Here is a 21,674-nt window from a genome sequence, read left to right on the forward strand (position 1 = left end):
GTTCTGATGATGCCCACGTTATATTGGTTTCTGTTGCTTATGGTCTTGCACTTGCCTCTTGCCATCTGGTTATCCCTAGTGTTTGTTGGTCTGGGTGACTCTGGAATCTGCCTCTTTTGTCCCTAGGTTGCAACAGGTCTCGTGGTAGGCCTGTGGCCCTGGCTATAGCAGACTTCCTGTGAGGACTTCCAACTGGAGGGTCTTCAGACAGGTGGAGAAGCTGCTGATTTGTTGCCCCGGCTGCAATAGATCTCCTGGGAGGTCTTCAGACTGTTGGGTCTCCAGAGGAACAGTCAAAGAGTTGTCCTGTGTGAAGTTGTTCTCCAGGGTTGGTGTGGGGAGGTGTCAGTGGAATGTGGTTACTGTTTCCCTGTGTGCATCCACTTCCCTTTCTTTTTAATCAGTTGCTCTGCATGCCTCAGAGCCCCTGGGAGGTCTTTTACTGTGCTGTCAATTTCCCTGTTGCCCTGTGTACAGAGGAAATCCTGAGATGCCTTCAAGCTGTGGTGTCCTGGGTGCAGTGGATCTCCAGGGGTGTTTCTGGTTGTGGTGTCAGATGCCCTGTGTGCAGCAGATCTCCTGGAATGCCTCAGGATATGCAATCAAACATTTTGAGTGCAGTGATTCTTCTGGTATGATTCAGGATATGATGTCAAATGTTGCGAGTGGCTACCAGTTTCTGCCTTTACATGGAGCTCACCCTGTGCCACAGCTCTCTGTATCCAAATCCCGTGGGAAGAGAGCTAGATTCTTAGAAGTGTGGACAATCCTGAGAGCAAAGGATAGACCACCACTTCTACTCACATTCCTGGCTCAAGAGAAACCTGCCTGGAGTCCTCTGGACACAGGAAGTGAGGACCAGTCTGGGTCAGGATCGATCTAGTTTCAGCCTGCACCAGGAGCTGACCATGGGCAACAGCTCTCCATACCTAGATCCCCCTGGGAGAAAGTTGGTCTCCAGGGGTGCTGCAGGCTTGCAGGAGAGTCAAGCCACTGTCAGAGACAGCAAGACCAGCTAACACCTGAGATAAGCAGATAGTGAGCGGTAAAGGCAAGAACCAAAGCAACAGAAACCAAGGCCACTTGGCATCATCAGAACACAGTTCCCTCACCATAGCAAGCCCTGGATACCCCAACACACCAAAAAAGCAAGATTTTGATTTAAAAATCACATTTCATGATGATGTCAGAGCACTTTAAGAAGGACATAAATAACTCCCTTAAAGAAATACAAGAAAAGAACAACCAAACAGGTGAAGGAATTAAATAAAACTGTCCAGGATTTAAAAATGGAAATAGAAATAATAAAGAAAGCACAAAGAAAGACAACCCTGGAGATAGAAAACCTAGGGAAGAGATCAGGAGTCATAGATGCAAGCATCACCAACAGAATACAAGAAATAGGGGCAGAAGACACAATAGAAAACATTGGGGTTGGGGATTTAGCTCAGTGGTAGAGCGCTTGCCTAGCAAGCGCAAGGCCCTGGGTTCGGTCCCCAGCTCCGGAAAAAAAAAAAAAAAGAAAAAAGAAGAAAACATTGACCGAACTGTTAAAGAAAATGTAAAATACAAAAAGCTCCTAACCTAAAATATCCAGGAAATCCAGGACACAATGAGAAGATCAAACCTAAGGGTAATAGGTATAGAATATAGCAAAGATTCCCAAATAAAGGGCCAGTAAATATCTTCAACAAAATTGTAGAAGGAAATTTCCCTAACCTAAAGAAGAGATGCACATAAAGATACAAGAAGCCTACAGAACCCCAAATAGATTGGACCAGAAAAGAAATTTCTCTCATCACATAACAGTCAAAACACATAATGTACAAAACAAAGAAAGAATATTAAAAGCAGTTAGGGGGAAAGGTCAAGTAACATATAAAGGCAGACCTATCAGAATTACACCAGACTCCTCACCAGAAACTACGAAAGCCAGATGTTCCTGGGCAGAGGTCATACGGACCCTAAGAGAACACAAATGCCAGCCCAGGATACTATATCCAGCAAAAATCTCAATTAACATATACGGAGAAACCAAGATATTCCAAGACAATATCAAATTTACACAATACCTTTCCATAAACCCAGCCCTACAAAGGATAATAGATGGAAAATCCAACACAAGGAGGGAAACTACACCCTAGAAAAAGCAAGAAAGTAATCTAATTTCAACTGCCAAAAGAAGATAATTCTACCTCTAACAACAAAAATAACAGGAAACAACAATCACTGGTCCATAATATCTCTCTATATCAGTGGACTCAATTCCCCAATAAAAAGATATAGACAAACAGACAGGATAGAGAAAGAGGATCCAGTATTTTGCTGCATACAGGAAACATACCCCCGTGACAAAAACAGACACTACCTCGGAATAAAAGGCTGGAAAACAATTATCCAAGCAAATAGTCCCAAGAAACAAGCTTGAGCAGCCATTTCTAATATTGAATAAAACCAACTTTCAAACAAAAGTTATCAAAAAAGGAAGAACACGTCACATTCATCAAAGGAAAAATCTACCAAGATGAACTCTCAATCCTGAATATCTATGCTCCAAGTGCAAAACCACCTACATTCATAAAAGAAACTTCACTAAAGCTCAAAACACACATTGCACCTCACACAATAATAGTGGGAGACTTCAACACCCCACCCTCATCAATAGACAGATCATGGAAACAGAAACTAAACAGAGACATAGAAAAACTAACAAAAGTTATGAATCAAATTCATTTAACAGATATCTATAGAATATTTCATCCTAAAACAAAAGAATATACCTTCTTCTCAGCACCTCATGGTAGCTTCTCCAAAATTGACCATATAATCAGTCACAACAGGCCTCAACAGATACAAGTGGATTGAAATAACCCTATGAATCCTATTAGATCACCATGGACTAAGACTGGTCTTTGATAACAACAACAACAAAAAAACCAAAAAAACAAAACAAAACAACAACAACAAAAGACAGAAAGCCCACATACACATGGGAGTTGAACAACATTCTACTCAATGGTAACTTGATCAAGGAAGAAATAAAGAAATTAAAGACTTTTTATATAATTTAATGAAAATGAAGAGACACTATACCCAAAATTATGGGACACAATGAAAGCAATGCTAAGAGGAAAATTCATAGCTATGAGTGACTCCAAAAAGATACTAGAGAGAGCATACACTAACAGCTTGACAGCATACCTAAAAGCTCTACAACAAACAGAAGCAAATACACCCAAGAGGAATAGATGGAAAGAAATAATCAAACTCAGGGCTGAAATCAACCAAGTAGAAACAAAAGAACTATACAAAGAATCAACAAAACCAGGAGCTGGTTCTTTGAGAAAATCAACAAGATAGATAAACCCTTAGCCAGACTAACCAGAGGGCACAGAGTGTATCCAAATTAACAAAATCAGAAATGAAAATAGAGACATAACAACAGAAACTGAGGAAATTAAAAAATCATCAGATCCTACTACAAAAGCCTGCACTCAACAAAACTGGAAAGTCTGGATGAAATGGACAATTTTCTAGACAGATACCAGATGCCAAAGTTAAATCAGGATCATATAAACCATTTAAATAGTCCCATAACTCCTAAAGAAACAGAAAGTCATCAAAATCTCCCAATTGAAAAAAGCCCAGGACCAAATAAGTTTAGTATAGAATTCTATCAGATCTTTGTAGAAGACCTAATACCAATACTGCCAAACTATTCCACAAAATAGAAACAGAAGGAACACTACTCAATTCCTTCTATAAAGCCACAATATTTCTTACACCTAAACCACACAAAGACCCAATAGAGAAAGAGAACTTCAGACCAATTTCCCTCATGAATTTCGATGCAAAAATAAAATTCTCGCAAACTGAATCCAAGAACACATCAAAATTATCATCTATCACGATCAACTAGGCTTCATATGAGGGATGCAGGGATGGTTCAATATACAGAAATCTATCAATGTAATCTACTATATAAACAAACTCAAAGTAAAAAACCACACAATCATCTCATTAGATGCTGAGATCTGACAAAATTCAACACCCCTTCATGGCATAAACCTTGGAAAGACCAGGAATTCAAGGCCTATACTAAAAACACAATAGAAGCAATGTATGACAAACCAGCAGCCAACATCAAACTAAATGTTGATCCCACTAATATCAGGGACTAGACAAAGCTGCCCTCTCTCTCCCTACCTATTCCATATACTACTCAAATTCCTAGCCAGAGAATCAGACAACAGAAGGAGGTTAAAGGGATACGAATTGGAAAGGAAGAAGTCAAAATATCAGTATTTGCAGATGATATGATAGTATACTTAAGTGACCCCAAAAATTCAACCAGAGAACTCCCAAACCTGGATACAGAATTAACTCAAACAAATCAGTAGCCATCCTCTACTCCAAGGATAAACAGGCTGAGAGAGAAATTAGGGAAATGACACCCTTCACAATAGTCACAAATAATATAAAATACCTTGGTGTGACTCTAACCAAGCAAGTGAAAGTTCTGTATGACAAGAACTTCAAGTCTCTGAAAAAAGAAATTGAAGAAGATCTCAGAAAATGGAAAGATCTCCCATGCTCATGGATTGTCAGGATTAATATAGTAAAAATGGCCATTTTGCTGAAAACAATCCCCATCAAAATCCCAATTCAATTCTTCACAGAGTTAGAAAGAGCAATTTGCATTTCATTTGGAATAGCAAAAAATCCAGGATAGTCAAACTATCCTCAACAATAAAAGTATGGCTGGAGAAATCACCATCCCTAACCTCCAGCTGTGTTACAGAGCAATTATGATTAAAACAAACAAACAAACAAAAAACCCTAACTGTATGGTATTGGTAGAGAGACAGGGAGGTAGATCAATGGAATAGAATTGAAGACCCAGACATGAACCTACACACCTATGGCCATTTGATCTTTGACAAAGGTGCCAAAACCATACAATGGAAAAAACGATAGCATTTTCAATAAAGTGTGCTGGTTGACCTTGCAGTCAACATGTAGAAGCATACAAATATATCCATTCTTATTGCCCTGTACAAAGCTCAATTCCAAGTGGATCAAGGACCTCCACATAAAACCAGATACACGCAAACTAATCAAAGAAAAAATGGAGAAGAGCCTCAAACACATTGGCACTGGGGAAATTTTCCTGAACAAAATACCAATGCCTTATGCTCTAAGATCAAGAATGAACAAATGAAGCATTTGAGATGCTGATTTTAGGGGGTTTAATGGTTCTTCATTGTGTTTGTATGTCATAATGTTATTTAAATTTGTTGTTTTTGTTTGTATTGCCTATCTATGTGTCTTGCATGTATGCCACTTAAGTTCAGGTGCCCACTGAGGCTGTAAGAGGGCATTGGATTCTCTAAAACTGAATAAACCAGGCCTTAAGCCTTGCAATTTGTATCCTGGTAACTAAATGTGGATCCTCTGAAGAGCAGCAAGTGCTTTTAGGACAATATCCACTTAGCAGTGAGTGCATACCATGTGTGTCTTTTTGTGACTGGGTGATTGGGTTTCCTCACTCAGGATGATATTTTCTAGTTCCATCCATTTGCCTATGAATTTCATGAAGTCATTGTTTTTGATAGCTGAGTGTAGATGTACCACATTTTCTGTATCCATTCTGTTGAAGGGCATCTGGGTTCTTTCCAGCTTCTGGCTATTATAAATAAGGCTGCTATGAACATAGTGGAACACGTGTCTTTTTTATTTGTTGGGGCATCTTTTGGGTATATGCCCAAGAGAGGTATAGCTGGATCCTCAGGCAGTTCAATGTCCAATTTTCTGAGGAACCTCCAGACTGATTTCCAGAATGGTTGTACCAGTCTGCAACCCCACCAACAATGGAGGAGTGTTCCTCTTTCTCCGCATCCTCGCCAGCATTTGTTGTCACCTGAGTTTAAGATCAAATGGGCCTTTATCAAATTGCCAAGCTTCTGTAAGGCAAAGTAAGTACACTGTCAATAGGACAAAAGGGCAACCAACAGATTGGGAAAAGATCTTTAACAATCCTACATCTGATAGAGGGTCATTATCCAGTATATATAAAGAACTCAAGAAATTAGACTTCAGAGAATCAAATAACCCTATTAAAATGGGGTACAGAGCTAAACAAAGAATTCTCAGCTGAGGAATGCCGAATGGCTGAGAAATACCTAAAGAAATGTTCAACATCCTTAGTCATCAGGGAAATGCAAAACAAAACAACCCTGAGATTTCACCTCACACCAGTGAGAATGGCTAAGATAAAAAACTCAGGTGACAGCAGATGCTGTCGAGGATGTGGAGAAAGAGGAACACTCCTCCATCATTGGTGGGATTGCAGACTGGTACAATCACTCTGGAAATCAGTCTGGAGATTCCTTAGAAAATTGGACATGGAACTACCTGAGGACCCAAAAGATGCCCCAACATATAAAAAAGACACGTGCTCCACTATGTTCATCGCAGCCTTATTTATAATAGCCAGAAGCTGGAAAGTACCCAGATGTCCCTCAACAGAGGAATGGATACAGAAAATGTGGTACATCTACACAATGGAGTACTTCTCAGCTACTAAAAACAATGACTTCATGAAATTCTTAGGCAAATGGATGGAACTAGAAAATATCATCCTGAGTGAGTTAACCTAATCTCTCTCTCTCTCTCTCTCTCTCTCTCTCTCTCTCACACACACACACACACACACACACACACACACACACACACACACACACACACGGTATGCCCTCAGTGATAAGTAGATATTAGCCCAAAAGTTCAGATTATGCAAGACACAATTCACAGACCACATGAAGCACAAGAAGGACCACCAAAGTGGGGATGCCTCAGTATTTCTTAGAAAGGGTAAAAAAAACATTCATAGGAGGAAAATACAAAGTTTGGAGCAGAGACTGAAGGAAAGGCCATCCATAGACGGCCCCACCTGGGGATACAGCCCTTATATAGGCAGCCACCAAACCCAGTCACTATTGCTGATGCCAAGAAGTGCATGCTGACAGGAGCCTGATATAGCTGTCTCTTGCGAGGCTCTGTCAGAATATGACAAATACAGAGGCTAATGCTAGCAGTCAACCATTGAACTGAGAATGGGGTCCCCATTGGAGGAGTTAGAGAAAGGATTGAAGAAGCTGAAGGGGTTTACAACCCCATAAGAACAGCAATACCAACCAACCAGAGTTCCCAGGGACTAAACTACCATCCAAAAAGTACATATGGACAGACCCATGGCTCCAGCTGCATAAATGGCAGAAGATGGCCTTGTTGGGCACCAATGGGAGGAGAAGCCCTTGGTCCTGTTAAGGCTCGATGCCCCATTGCAGGAGAATGTTAGGGTGGGGAGGTGGGAAGGGGTGGCTGGGTGAACACCCTCATAACAGATGGGGGAGGGAGAATGGGATAGGGGTCTATGCATGGGAAACTAGGAAAGTGACTAACATTTGAAATGTAAATAAAAATATCCAATTAAAAAGAAAGTAAGAAAAATGTTCTGAGTGCAGAGGTTCCTCTGGTATGCTTCGGGATATAGTGTCTTTTGGGAAGCAGACTACCTAGCACTCTGTCCCAGCAGAAAGGACCAGGCAGAAAGAGAATGGTATTTGGTGGGTGGGGCGTTTAGTGGAATGGTGGGTCCCAGAGTCCATTTGCCCACAGAGGGACCTGTGGGACTCTGGTGGGGTTCTTACTAAATGTTGAATGTAATGGATCCTCTAGTATACCTCAGGACATAACTTCTTCTGGGGAGCACACTTGCTAGCAGTCAAATGCTCTGAATGCAGGGGATTCTCTCATATGCCTCAGGATATAGACTCTTGGGGGAACAGAGTAGCTAGCAGTCTATCCCAGCAGAGAGATCAGGCAGAAGGGGCCTTCACAGATCTTAAAAAGGACAATTTTACGCTTTGTATAAAACACACACACACACACACACACACACACACACACACACACACACACACACACGTCCAGGTTAGCATTTAAAAAAAACAGTTTAAAAACTGCATGTCTTGTTTTGTGCTATTACCATGCAGTCATTATATGCACATTACATATTATACAATATGCATATTATAGCTCAGTAGCACAACTACAGGTTAGTGATACCTCTTGGAGTTCTTTTATTTCTCAGGATTGTTTGTGCACTGTGGAAAGAGATGGAACTGGAGATAATATGGAGGTGAGGAACAGGTGATATGAGTGGGAGCTTACACAACCATCTGGGGCCTTGGTGATGTCTGGGGATTGGCTGCTGCTGAGGGCTATGTCTGGATCTTTCTGTGGTCCTGCAGCAGCTAGGGTCTGTGCTGATGTCTGTGGCCTGAGTTACCATCAAAGATCATGAGGATTTTGGTAGCCTGAGCTGCCCCCTGAACCATGGGGATATCCGAGGGCTGTGCTATCTTTGGAAGACATAGTGACCTGGGTGGCATTTGCTGCTACTTGAGGCCATGGTGACATCAAAACCCAAGCTGCCATTGGGGCCATGTCTGGGTCTATGATCTGATTGCCACCAGGGCCTGTGTTGATGTCTGAGGCCCTTGTTATCCTGGTCTGGGCTGCTGCCTGAGGCCATGTTGATATCCAAACACTGTGCTGAGATGGCTCCTGACTTGGACAGCGTGGGAGCGCTGGCTCCATTCCTTGTTTGCCATATAGTGATGGCGTGGCACTGGAGAGATGCCCACCATCACCACCTCTACCTGTGACAGGCAGGTGAGCAATATGCTAGAGCAGAAGAGATGACCCCTGCCCCTCACTGGCGTCAGCACTCAGGAGAGCAGAGAGCAGGCCTTGCACATCTTCTGGCAGCACAGTAGACGTGGCCCTGAAGGCATGACCAAGGAGAGCAGGAGAGCTGGCCCTGCCCCTTGCCTGGGCAATGCAGGAGACGAAGTCAGCTTCTACCTGGAGTCCAGATCCAGGATTCTGAGTTGGCCCATTCTGACATCCACCCCATTCATGAACTGGTGGAGCACATGATGGGTCTGGTCCTGCAGATCCAAAGCACATCTCCATGGCACAGGGTAACAACGGGGTGTCTGTGAGAAATCCTGATGAGGAGCCAGTATTGATGGTGTGGCAGGAGCCAGAGACCTTGAGTCAGACCAATGGCTCCGTGCAATAAACATTTGCAAGTAAAGCTGTATGGCTAAAAGGGTGTACTATGTGACACACCACAGCTTCCATGGGAGACTTTTGTTTGTTTTCTTTTGCAGGGAGGGTTACAGGGACAGATATGGAGGGATGGAGAGATGGAAGGGATTGGAATACATGTTGTAAAATTCACAAAAAATAAATACATAATTTTTAATTAAAAAATTTCAGAATCCAATATAAAGGTTGACTTACATATGCTAAAACTTAATATAAAGAGAGAGGCTGGCTTACTTGTCAGTGGGAATGATTATAGACCTTTAGGGCCAGAAAGGACTTATCTAGGGTTATATTTGGAGAGAGATGACTTTATTTTCCCAGGCCACCAGGGCCTCGGGGACAATAAGAAGCACTGATGACTTTGGATCCTCACACCATCACTTGTCATTGTATCTGGCGTACATCATTCCTGTTTCAAGTTCATGAAATACATTTGTAAAATGCACTGTATGCACCAGAAATTTGGCAGAAGGAAGTACTGAGTAAACTACAGCCATAGCTTAGTGAGGGATGAAGACAAGTAACAAGTCACTGTGATGCAATGTATTGCCCATTATTTAATCTAAGGTGTCATCAATAAGGCACATTTACTGTCTTTCATGCCTCTAAAAACTAACCTTTGATTCTCTTTCAATTCTAAAATGTGTTTGATTCTAGATGTATTTGATTTTTTTAAAAAGGTGTTAAAAACCTATAAGTGCTGGCATTCCTATTAGATTCAACACTTGGACGACTGAGGCAGGAGATCACTTGAGCACAGTAGTTTGAGACCAGCTTGGGCAACACAGCAAGACACCATCTTGAAATAAACAAGTGAGCAAAATAAAGTAAAAATTGGATAAACATAAATATAGTTCAGGGGAAGTGATGCTATGGAACAGAAGGAAGAAATGATCAAGTCAACGAGGAAGCAGGGAGATACAGTGATTTGCTTAGGAGTGAAAGCCAGGGGTTGGAGAGATGGCTCCGCAGTTAAGAGAGGTGACTGCTCTTCCCAAGGACCAGATTTAAGTTTTCAGCACCAGAATGGCATGGTGACTCACACCAGTCTGTAACTCAGTTCCAGGGAATCTGACACTCTCTTCTGACTTCCATGGGCACAGGCATGCAGGCAAATACTCATCCATAAAAAATAGTAAGAAAAAAATTAAATATATAAAGAAAGAATTGGGAGCCAGACTACTTCACCTGGTACATTCTACTAGGCCAGTTGGAGAGGGAAGAAATAGTCCTGAAAATAGAATATATAAAGACCCAATACCAGAATAGTCCACCTAATACTCTGGTTACATAAAGACCCAATACCAGAATAGTCCGCCTAATACTCTGGTTGTAGAGGACAACAGACTGGAGTAGGCAAAGTTCATTTTCCTCACAGAATTTCAAGTACACCTTCTCCTTTGTGTTCTTGGCCTCTGGATACAGCACACACCACAGAAGCAGCTTGCTTCTTTCAGTTGTTAACACAAAACCACGCAGCTGGCTCTGGACTCCATCAAGAGAAGGGCTACTGGGAACAAAGGCAGGTTCCTTGTCTTCTCCTTTCTCCATTTGTTCCTTTCCCTTCCTTTGGCTATCAGGGCATCTTTTGTCCTAAACCCTTTGTTTAAGAGAATTAATCATTGTTATGATCCCTGGGTGTCTGTTTAGCTCTTTCAGGAGATGGCATGCAAATAGGGTTCCAGGTGGCCTCACCTGACTCCCCAGAGTTCCTAGAGGACTAACACCCAACTAAGATACTTATCAAGAATATTAACTAGTGAGCGTGGTAATATTTTGTTGCTGTAATAGACATCATGACCAAAAACATTGGGGAAGAAGCAGTAGTCTCATCTTCCAGATTAAGTTGTGTCATGAAGGGAAACCAGGGCAAAAGGCCATGGAAGGATTCTCCTTGTTATGCTGCTCCCATCTCAGCCTGCTTTCTTATAGCACTGAGAACTACCAGCCCAATGGTGGCACTGTCCCACTGCACTTTACCTCTCATATTAATCATCAAGGAAATTCACCAGAGGCTTGCCTTCTGGCCAGTCTGACACAGGCATTCTTCCCCTCACCCCCAACTTTTTATTGCTTCTTTGTGAGTTTGATATCACGCACCCCAGTCCCTCTCAGCGCCCTGTCCCCTCATGTCCACCTTCCACCCTTGCCATCCCACCAAATGAAAATGAAAGGCAAACAACCCAAAAAGCTGTAAGCAAAACAAAGCATAGAAAACATCTTATCACTGAAGCTGTGCTATGTTGCAGTGTGTTTACACCTCTGCCACTCATCTTCACTTGCAAATATTCATTGCAATGAGTCATTGGTTTGAGATCTCTGCCTTCTGTGACACCATTAATATTGGACCTTCACCAGGACTCCTCCCAATTATCCTGTTGGTGTCCTATGTAATGGAGAGCCTGTAGTTTTGGATCAGCCCCAACAGTTTACAGATGATGCAGATGTTGGGATGGACTAACTCAGAGCCCTGGATCTGGGCCTGGGTGGTAGCTGAGCTGGTCAGCCTGCCAGCTCTTCTACATCCACATCAACAGTCCAGCCCTCCAGCACTGTCTCACCCAGTGCAGCCACTGGCAGAAGGCAGGTCAGATCTGCTTTCATGCCCCTGGGGGTAGTTCATCCTCACCCGTACCTCCAGAGTCTGCTCCATTGTGCTGCCCAGTTGAGACAAGGACACAGTCTCCCAAGTGCTATAGCTGTCGAGGGTCTGGACCTGTTCATTTGGCTCACACCCTAGGGGTTGACTCATCCATGTCTTTAACATCAGGGCCAGCTCCACTGTGTTGCCCAGACAAAGTATAGAATCCACTTTTCTGAATGCCTATAGCTGGTGAGGGGCAGGACCAGCTCTTCAGTTCTCAGGATCTCAGGGGCCAGATGTCCCAACTACTGCAGATGGTGAGGGGTGGGGAAAGAGGTCATCACACCCCACACCTCTCCCTCCCACAGGCATTCTTAATTGAGGTTCCCTCCTCCCAGATAAATCTGACTCTGAAGTTTAGCAAGGTTATGTGCCTGTAAGGGGACCCCATCCACAGAAGACACGGCCAAGCAGTTCAGTAGTATGTTACATTGTTACTCATAGGTTTCTCTTCCTAAAGGGCTTTCCTTCTCAGTATACCTTTTGTTGATTTAGTGCCCTATTACTCTTTATAAGAACAGCAAGTGTGAGTAAGAAACTTACCCAGTCTTTGGATTTATTTTGAGACTGGCCTCAAATTTGTTATCCTCTTGCATCAGCTGCCTGAGTATTGGGCCATGTACAACACACACACACACACACACACACACACACACACACACACACACACACACGCTCTTTGAGTTCATGTAGTCAATCATCCCCAGTGACTGTAGACTCTTGAGAGAGCACAGAAAGTGCTGGTTTGCATTAGCATCAGATCCTTAGCTGTGCCTGCTGTGCTCTAAGTATGCAACACACATATTATTCAAGCATTAAATGGTCTGGTGCCAGATCTATAATCCCTGATACACAGGATACTGAGGTGGGGGGGTAGGTATTGCAAGTTCAAGTATGGGACTGCCTATAGACTAGAGGAAGTTCAACACCAGTCTAGGCAACTTAGATTCCTATCAAAAAGAGGGTTTGTTTGTGGGACCCCCTCCTCCACATATATAACTCAGAGGCAGAGTATTTGGTTAGCATATCAGGGAGGGGAGATAAAGCAAACAGTGACCAAAACCCTGTGTTTTCAGGAAGAGCCTCCTTCTCTTCACCCCACTCCTCCCATTCTTCTTTTTCTGACATACACTCTCTGTCTGGCCTATAATTCACTACATAGGCCAGTTGGTCTTGAAGTCACAGAGATGTGTCTGCCACTGTCTCTAGAGTACAAGGACTAAAGACAGGTGTCACCACACCTGACCAAGATTATTATTACATGTAATAAATCAGGCATTTTATGTTTTTTACTTCTTAAGGTGGAAATGCATTGAGGCACAAATTTAACTTACTGGGCAGCAGTGAGCACCTTAAAAACAGAATCATCTGCTAGAAACAGAATGGGAAATTGTGACATTAGTGATACACAGTAGTCAGTGTTTTATTGATTTATTCATTTATTTTATTTTTTACATCCTGACTACAGTTTTCCCTCACTCCTCCCCTCCCAGACCCTCGAACCTCTGGCCCCATATCCACTCTTCCTCAGATTCTCTTCAGAAAAGACAAGGCCTGCCATGGATATCAACCAAACTTGGCATATCAAGTTGTCGTAAGACTAGGTACCTTCTCTCTTACTAAGGCTGAATGAGTCAACCCGATAGGAGGAAAACGGTCAAAAGAGCAGGCCAAACAGTCAGAGACAGCCCCTGATCCCACTGCTAGGAGTCCCACAAGAAGATGAAGCTACACAGCTGTAACATATATGCAGAGGGTTCATATCAGACCCATGCAGGCTCCCTGGTTGTCAGTTCAGTCTCTGTGAGCACCTATGAACCTGCTTAGTTTTTTCTGTGGGTTTTCTTGTGGTGTTCTTGACCCCTCTGGCTCCTACAATCCTTCTCCTTCTCAGCAGATTTCCACAAGCTCTGCTGTAGGTCTCGGCATGTGTTCCTATCAGCTGCTGGGTGAAGCCTCTGTGATGACACTGGACTAGATGCCAAGCTACAAGTACAGCAAAGTGTCATCAGGAATCATTTCACTGATACTTTTTTCTTTTTACATTTTTGCCAATCGTGTTTGGCTCTGTCATAGGTCTCTGGGCTATCCAGTCTCTGGGTCCTGGCCCTCCAGCCAGTGTCAGGGGTGGGCTCCCTCTCATAGCATGGGTCTCAAGCTGGATCAGTCATTGGTTGGCCATATCTACTATTTTTGTGCCACAGAGCACATTTTATAGGCAGGAAAAATTGTGGGTTGAAGTTTTATGGCTGGATTGGTGTTCCAATCCCTCTATTGGAATGCTTGCCTGGTTACAGGAGATGGCCAGTTAGGCTCCATATCCCCCACTGCTAGGAGTTTTAGCTAGGGTTACCCTGGAAGTAGCATTACATTGTTACTAGCTTGTCCTGGATATGCCCCCCAATTCCAGTTGTCTTTCTATCCTCCCCCACCTGATGTCCCTCCCTTCTACACTTTCTTAGTACCCCCTCCCCACTTCTTCACCCCCTACTCATCCACAGGGTCTTTATTTCTCCTCCTAGGGAGATTCACACATCAGCCAAAAAGTCCTCCTTGTTACTCAGCTTCTTTGGGGTCTGTGGATTGTAGCATGAATATCCTTTAGAATACAGCTAATATCTACTGACAAGTGAGTATGCACGATGTGTGTATCTTTCTGTGTCTGGCTTATTTCACTGGGGATGATATTTTCTAGTCGCATCTATTTGCCTACACATTTCATGATGTTATTTATTTATTTATTTCTTTAACAGCTGAGTAATACTCCAGTGTATAAATGTACCAGATTTTTTTATCCATTCTTTGGTTGAGGGATATCTTCTAGGTTGTTTCCAGCTTTTGGTTATTAAAAGTAAAGCTCCTATGAACATAGTTGAGCAATTGTGTTTGTGATATGATGTGGTTATTCGCCCAGAAGTGGTGCTATTTTGATAACTCCTGGGTCTTGATGCAGATTGTTTCCCAATTTTCTGGGAAACTACCATTTTGATTACAAAGTAGTGTTATATATTTGCATTTCCATCAGTAACGGAGAAGTGTTCTTATTGCTCCACATCCTAAATGACACAAGCTGTCACTTTTTTTGACCTTCACCATTCTGACAGGTATAAGATGGAGTCTCAGAGTCGTTTTGATTTGCATTTCCCTGTTTACTAAGGACATCGAACATTTCTTTATGTGCTTCTTGGCCATTCGAGATTCCTTTGTTGAGAATTCTGTTTTCATCTGTTCCCAAATTTTAATCAAATTATTTGGATTGTTGATGCCTAATTTCTTGAAATCTTTATATATTTTGGAAGTTAGCCCTCTGTCAGATGTGGGGTTGGTGAAGATCTTTTTCCAGTCTGTAGGTTACCATTTTGTCCTATTGACGGTATCCTCAGCCTTACAGAAGCTTTTCAGTTTTATGAAATTTCCATTTATTGATTACTGATCTTGGTGTCTGTTCTATCGGTGTTCTGTTCAGGAGGTTGTCTTCTCTGCCAATGCATTCAGGGCTTTTCCCCACTTTCTTTTCTATCAGGTTCAGTATATTTGGTTATGTTGAGTTCTTTGATCCACTTGAACTTGAGTTTTGTGCAAGGTGATTAGTATGGATCTATTTGCACTCTTTTACATGCAGACAGCCAGTTAGACCAGCATCATTTATTAAAGATTCTTGCCTTTTTCTCATTGTATAATTTTGACTTCTTTGTCAAAAGTCAGGAGTCCATAGGTACGTGGATTTGCATCTGGGCCTTTGATTCAATTCTATTGATCTGCCTGTCTGTTTTTAATGCCAGTACCATGTGGTTTATATTACTATAGCTTTGTAGTACAGCTTGAAATCAGGGATGGTCATACTTTTCCTTTGGAAGTTCTTTTATTGTACAGGATTGTTTTAACTATTGTCTTCTTTCAAGGTCTATAAAGAATTTGCCTTGGAGTTTTGATGGGAATTACACTGAATCCATATATTGTTTTTGGTAGGATGGCTATTTTTACCATGCTAATCTTTTCAATCCATGATCATGGAAGATCTTCCCATCTTCTGAGATCTTCTTCAATTTCTTTCTTCAAAGATTTGAAGTTCTTGACATACAGGTCTTTCACTTCCTTAGTCACCTCCATATATTTTATGTGATTCGTGACTATTGTGAAGGGCATTGCTTCCCTGATTTCTTTCTCAGTCATTTATTGCTTGTATATAAGAGGGATACTGGTTTTTAAAAATTAATCTAGTATCTAGTCATGTTGTTGAAGGTATTTATAGCTGTAGAAGTTCCCTAGTAGAATTTTTGAGGTCACTTATATATACTATCGTTATCATCTGTACACAGCAATACTTTGACTTTTTTCTAACTTGTATCTCCTTGATCTCCTTTTGTTGTCTTACCGCTCTAGCTAAAACTTCAAGTACTATATTGAATAGATACAGAGAGAGTTGGAGAGACTTGTCCCTGATTTTAGTGGAATGTTTATGTGCACTTCTTTCTTAGTTTGGGGAATTTCTCTTCTATGGTTTGTTACATATATTTTGTCAGTTTTTGAACTAGGATTCTTCTCCTTCTTCTATTTCTATCATTCTTGGATTTTTGTCGCTCCATAGCTTCCCATATTTCCTCGGTTTTGTGTCAGTAACTTTTAAATTTAACATCTTCTTTGACTGAAGTATCAAATTCTTTTATCATATTTTCTATGCCTGAGATTCTTTCTTCCACCTCTTGTATTCTGTAGGTATGCTTTTTCTGTAGTTCCTGTTCTCTTACCTAGGTTTTCCATCTCCAGGATTCTCTAGGTTTGTGTTTTCTTTATTGCTTCTATTTCCATTTTCAGGTCTTGAACAATTTGACTCATATCCTTCACCTCTTTGTGTTTTTCTGTATTCTTCAAGGGGTTTATTAATTTCTTGTTTAAGAGCCTCTATCCTTTTCATAGGGTTGGATTTCAGGTTCTTTCTTTTCTTGTGCTTCAGCTATGTTGGAATATCCAGGACTTGTTGTAGTACGACATCTGGATTCTGGTGGTGCCACTGTTGCTGATCTGGCCATTTTGATGTTCTTACCTGGCCTCTAGGCATCTGCTTTTGGGGTTAGATGCCAATTTTTGAGATTATCTTTGTCAGATGGATAATTTTTTGGATGTTTGTCCCCTTGGTTTGTTTCACCTCTGGTCTTCTGTCCTGAGTGGCCTGTGATTCTATTGACCAGCCCATAGGGTGTGTCTGCTGGGGTTTTGGTGACTTGTGTGGCATCTGGGCTTCCAGGGATTGGCTTGGACTCCAGTAGAGTAGGAGTCTTCTGCAGAAGCTGTGGCCTAGGATATTCAACCTAGAGTAGTGGGTAGTGATCACTGTCTTGAGTTAAATTTTACATAATGCATCTTTGACTTTCCTTTTTTTGGTTGTTTCTTAAATTATTATTTTTCACATGAAATCATACAGATCAATGATTATTATGAGTGTGGTTTAGAAATTAAGGTTTCAAGCCTTCCATTATTATTATCTGTAACCTGCATCTGACTTTGTCTCCTGAAGTCCTGCTTGCCCAGTGGATAAGATGGGAATAATTATAGTATACACTCAGTTTCAAGGGTGGTCCTTGGCATAAGACTCCCAGGAAACATCAGCCATTGTTTGCAAAGGTGAGGTGAGGCTTTACTCAGCTTGCTTAGTAGAAATGAAGCAAGTATTATGTAGATTCTGGAAAGTAGATTGCCAGGGGCAGCGATATCAAAATGAAAGAATCTCAAAAATATTATTGGACCATTTGACTGTTCAGAGTTTTTCCCCTTAATGCCACAAGTTTGTGTGTGTTAGGATGTGTGTGTGTGTGTGTGTGTGTGTGTGTGTGTGTGTGTGTGAACATTTGTTCACTGGCCTTTATGCATACCAACGTATACATGTGGAGGTCTGAGAAGAGTCTCTCTTTGGGTCCTAGACTTCTTCTTGTTTGAGACAAGGTTTCTGTTAGTTATTATTATGCTGTAGATGAGCTGGCCCAGAAGCTGCCAGAGATTCTCCTGTCTCCCCCTCCCATCTCACTATAGGAGCACTCCACTACAGATTGGGGTTACTAAATCCAGTTTTAAGTAGATTCTTAAGATTTGAACTCAGGTCCTTATACTTATTCAGTAAGCAAGCTTTTTACCCACTGAGCCATCTCCACAGTCCCACACACATATTTTTAGAGACCTGCACTTTCATGCAAGAAAGAAATAAATGTGTTAAACAAAAGACAGAGAAGGGAACTTGAAGTACACACTAACTATGTTAAATATCTCTGATGGGAGATACATTCACCTGTGAAAGATGGCATTACAGAATATACTTGCACAGAAGCTCAGTCACATTTGGTGGAGCTTCTGTAATGAACTTGAATTTGGTGTAAGTGAGCAAGGAGAAGCTAGCATGGAAGTATTTCCTGTAGAGAGAGGAGCTGCGCACAGAGCTGCCTTTAGACAATAGATGCCTGTACTGTCCAGATTTGACACTCAGAACGCTAAGGCACTCCACCCTGAGTCTTGGGGGTGTCGGTCTATTCACCATGCGCTATACTAAAACCTATACTGAAAACGTTTAACACATTTGCTATATAATATTTCCACTCTGAAAAAAATTACATATGACATTTGCCTGTGGGAGAATCTCAGGTAATAATTAGAAGATTACTTTAGAAAATTCATGTTTTGAGAAATGATATTGAAGACTTATAAACATGTGAATAATGAAAACACAGTATATTAAGATTGTTCTTGATGAAAAATAAATACAATGTAAAGATATGTGTAAGTTTTAAAATGATATTTTTTCTACATTGTTGCACAAAATAAAAGTCTTGTTAAAATTATGTACAGACTACAAATTTATCTGATGTCATTTGATAAGAATCAAAAGAGTACATGGTATTTAAGTGCACAGATTAAGTTCTTTCAAAATGAATTATGTATATTTTCCTGGAATACATTATTGTTGTACTTCACTTTTTTGAGGCAGGAGCTCTTTGGTCCAGACTGTCCTGGAACTCTCTTAGGCTGGCATGGAACTCAACTCTCCTCCTGTCTTAGTGAAGTGTATTTTCAACCAGCTCTCGTCTCTGGTTAAAAGCTACCATTTTCCTGCCATTACTCCCAAGGTAAAGTGTAAACAAATCATTGTTTAGATTTAGATACAGGAACTCTCAGGCGAAATCCCTGACCTGGCCTTTTGCCTATAAATTATATCCTGAATTATACTGAATTATGAATATACAAATTATACTCAGTATATCCTCTTCTAAGACTAGTTCCAACACAGTTTGAAATGCTTTTTTTTTTTAAATAAGGTTTTCAGTCTAAAGGAGTAATGTGGGGCTCCTAGGAAGCAGATTTCAAGTCTTCAGATTCTGTGGTCCACTCTGTCTTCACTTTCTTTGCAGTGGTCTTTTATCCAGAGCTGGACTTAAAACAGCTAACTTTCCTGGAAAGTTTCACAGGTCACTTGTTAAACTTAACAGGTGACTTGCAAAAGGTTTCCTGGGGCCAAAAAGGGAAAGGCAGTAGAAGAGTAGAAGATGCTCCCTTCAGCAATAGGCAGCAAGAACCTCACGGAGGGCGGGGCCGCTCTGCAGCAGGAGACCGCGAAATGTCGGAGCCGGAAGGGCGGGTCTCGGGGGCGTGGCCTAGCCGGGTGTCGGCCGGCCTGGCAAAGGCGGGGCTTTCAGTGGTTGGTCTGGAGGGGCGTGGTCCACTCTTAGTGGGCGTGTCTCTCCGGGCGCGGGCGGGCGGGAGTGGCTGGGTCGGGGCAGAAGTGAGACAGCGCAAAGGACCATGGGAAAGGTGCCCCTATGACCCCGGCGGAGAACAGTGTCTGTTACCAAACGTGTAGCAGTTTTAGTGAACAGGTGAGGGGACGGAAGGCAGTATCTGAGGAAAAACTACGTAAGAACCCTTTCGCCGGCCCTAAGCCCGGGCGAGAACTTGATTTGATCCCGTGGTCTCTCCCTTTCTGTCAATCGACCCCCCTACCTTCTCGCCTCTGGGGCTCTGTGAAGATGGTGAAGAGTGGCAGACTAAGTACGCCAGCCTGCGAAGCTCACAGGCACAAGGCAGTTGGCCGTGTGCGCTTGCGCGCCGGTCGAGGCAGGGCGGGATGGGGCGTCTCCCGCCGCGTGCTGGAGGCGGGGCCTAGGCTGGAGCGCCGCGCCCGCCGGCTGACCTCGTTGAAGCCGGCCCGTGACGTCACCCCGCCGTGACGCGTACGCAGTAGGAAAACTGTAAGTTTGGCGAGGATCCTGCGGCTGCCTGGCTTGCGGGGCTCGCGGGGCCTGCGGGCTGCTCGCTGTCGCGGTCCCGGTGTTGATCGCGGGCACCGGGAAGCCTCGGGACACACGGGAGCTGCCGAGCGTGACGCCGGGCTGGTGGCCGCCCCAAGTGGGAGCGCGCCCTCCCGGCAGCACCAGCTTATGGAGGCGAGGCTGTTCCAGAGCCTGGCCGGCTCTTTTCCCACCGGCCTGTGACAGCCAAGAGCGGGCGACTAAGGCCTGGGAACCGGGAACTGGCGAGGCCCTCCTTAAAATTCTTTGATAAAAGAGATGGGATTTCCAGAGTCCATTCTCATCTTCCAGTAGGACATGCTTGGTCAGTCTGGGATGGAGAACCCCTTCGAAGACTAGCTGCCCAGTGTTCACCTTTCCTTGGGATCCTGCAAATGCCCAGGTCTCTGATGACAAATTACATCCTGTGTTGCCTTGCCTCAAGCCTTCTTTATTTTCATTTCCAAAGGACCGAAATGTCTTGAAACCCTGTGAGCTAAACTAAGCTATGTTATCCTACACAACGGTTAAGACAACATTTATTATTCTGAGGAGTGTGGTAACTTGTATGTAAGGATCTTTCTCATGGCTTTACCTCCCACACACACCTACCCCAACCCATTGGATCATGACTTTTGAACCTGAAGATATCTCAGCTACAGTAATAGTTGATCAGGAATCAATAAATAACTGGTATCACTATCACAGAGATCTTGGCAATACTTGTTCCCCTGGTCTGGCTATTACAGAAAAGTGTTTTTAGCAACCCAGAACTAATATACTCAACACAAATGCGTAGATTCAGCTTGTCTGCCTGTATGGTTTAAAAATCTTGCCTTCAGATGAATGAGTTAGTTATAACATTGTAACACTTCTCCAACTCTGGTACAGTACTTCTCAGGAACGTTGAAGGGAATATACACACCCTAGGATGGACTTATATAGTAGATTAATTAAGAGGCCACATTTTTGTGACTTCAGTGGAGAGTGTTAATATTCTTACAGAGGACCGACCCCTTGAATAAAAGCAGGACTTCTAAGTTTTGTTCTCCTGTTAGTAGTTTTCCAAAGACAAGTTGCCTAAGTCTTAGAACTGTTTTTAAAAGTCTGTCTCTAACCTGGGAGATGATAGTATAGCTTTTGTTAACATTTACAAGGATCAGATGAGACTTTGAGGGAGAGCAGCTTTCTAAGTATGGCATTGTTGTTTGCATCAGACCCTATCCATGAATCAGACCTGGAAAGAACTCTGTCTCAGGACAGTGGAGAAGTAGACACAAACAATGGGCACACAAAGTTGTTTGTGTGTGGGGAGGGGATGTTGGCTTGTTCTAGGGTGGGATAGGAGCACATGAGGAGCATAAGTGGTGGCATTCAAGCTCCCTGGGAGGCCAAGGCAGGAGAAACACAGTTCAAGAACTGCTGTGATTTCAGATGGAGTCTAGGGCCCACCTGGGTAGAAATAGGACTGGGGAATATATAGCTAGTGGTAGAGCTCCTACCCTGGCTTCAGTCTCTCTTTGGGTGTGGTGGATGGAGACAGGATAACCATCTGGCCTATGAAGCTTACCATATACAAG

At 42.7% G+C, this 21,674-nt stretch overlaps 1 protein-coding gene and 1 long non-coding RNA gene across 2 annotated transcripts in view; one reads left to right on the forward strand and one right to left on the reverse strand.

The window, feature by feature from the left end:
• The window catches only part of LOC108348574 (uncharacterized), a 64,217-nt gene extending 44,296 nt beyond the window's left edge, over window positions 1-19,921 (reverse strand). Inside the window, exon 1 of the long non-coding RNA XR_001841939.3 lies at window positions 19,808-19,921. This is a non-coding gene — a long non-coding RNA (uncharacterized LOC108348574). The remainder of the gene's footprint in view (window positions 1-19,807) is intronic.
• A 39-nt stretch (window positions 19,922-19,960) lies between these two features.
• Window positions 19,961-21,674, forward strand: part of Zfp438 (zinc finger protein 438) — a 121,256-nt gene continuing 119,542 nt past the window's right edge. The window contains exon 1 of the mRNA NM_001107358.1: window positions 19,961-20,055. The gene's annotated coding sequence lies outside the window, so the exon portion shown is untranslated. The remainder of the gene's footprint in view (window positions 20,056-21,674) is intronic.

The sequence above is a fragment of the Rattus norvegicus genome, chromosome 17 (genome assembly GCF_036323735.1).
Source record: "Rattus norvegicus strain BN/NHsdMcwi chromosome 17, GRCr8, whole genome shotgun sequence".
In the NCBI taxonomy this organism is placed as follows: Eukaryota; Metazoa; Chordata; class Mammalia; order Rodentia; family Muridae; genus Rattus; species Rattus norvegicus.